A 614-nucleotide genomic window follows, 5' to 3' on the forward strand; every position below is an offset into this window, starting at 1 on the left:
GGGTAAGGTTGGGACATGGAAGCAGAGTGGCCATGTTGAAACTGTAACCTAAGATCCGGAGGGGGTGATTAGATGAGCGACTGCCTGATCTGATCCCAATTGGTGCTTTGTTGTTGGACTCCTGTGCCTGTCATTGTCCATTATCAACACCATGTTCAACCACAAGGCTATTCATGAATGTATTTGGTACCTTATGCCACAGAGCCATGAACAACATAGTAGTTGGGTCAGGCGAGAACAGGCACGTATTAGAGCGTGCAAGCATTGGTGGTTCAGTGGTAGAATTTCGCCTGCCACGCGGGGAGGCCCGGGTTCGATTCCCGGCCAATGCAGGACACTTTTTGGAAGTAGAAATGTGATTCTGAACCTCACTGACATGTCCTCCATGGAGAAGGAAGATTTTAAGTATCCTAAACTTCATCATCTGTATTTTTATTTTTGAATTTTAGGGTAGGCTTGGGACATGGAAGCATAGTGGGCCATGTTAAATTCATGAGTGTACTTGATACCAGAATACCTCAGGCCAAAGATCCATGATCAACTTTGTGGTTGGATCATCAGAACTGCGGCCGAATGTCTTGGACACCTTGGTGAAGAGAAAGCAGAGCTGTCTA

The 614-nt window shown here is 46.3% G+C and overlaps 1 non-coding gene across 1 annotated transcript; it reads left to right on the forward strand.

The window, feature by feature from the left end:
- Window positions 1-261: 261 nt before the first annotated feature.
- trnag-gcc (transfer RNA glycine (anticodon GCC)) lies at window positions 262-332 on the forward strand. Its single transcript has one exon. It is a non-coding gene; the product is annotated as a tRNA-Gly (tRNA).
- The last annotated feature ends 282 nt before the right edge of the window (window positions 333-614 follow it).

The sequence above is a fragment of the Anoplopoma fimbria genome, unplaced genomic scaffold (assembly GCF_027596085.1).
Source record: "Anoplopoma fimbria isolate UVic2021 breed Golden Eagle Sablefish unplaced genomic scaffold, Afim_UVic_2022 Un_contig_11917_pilon_pilon, whole genome shotgun sequence".
NCBI classification, from domain to species: Eukaryota; Metazoa; Chordata; class Actinopteri; order Perciformes; family Anoplopomatidae; genus Anoplopoma; species Anoplopoma fimbria.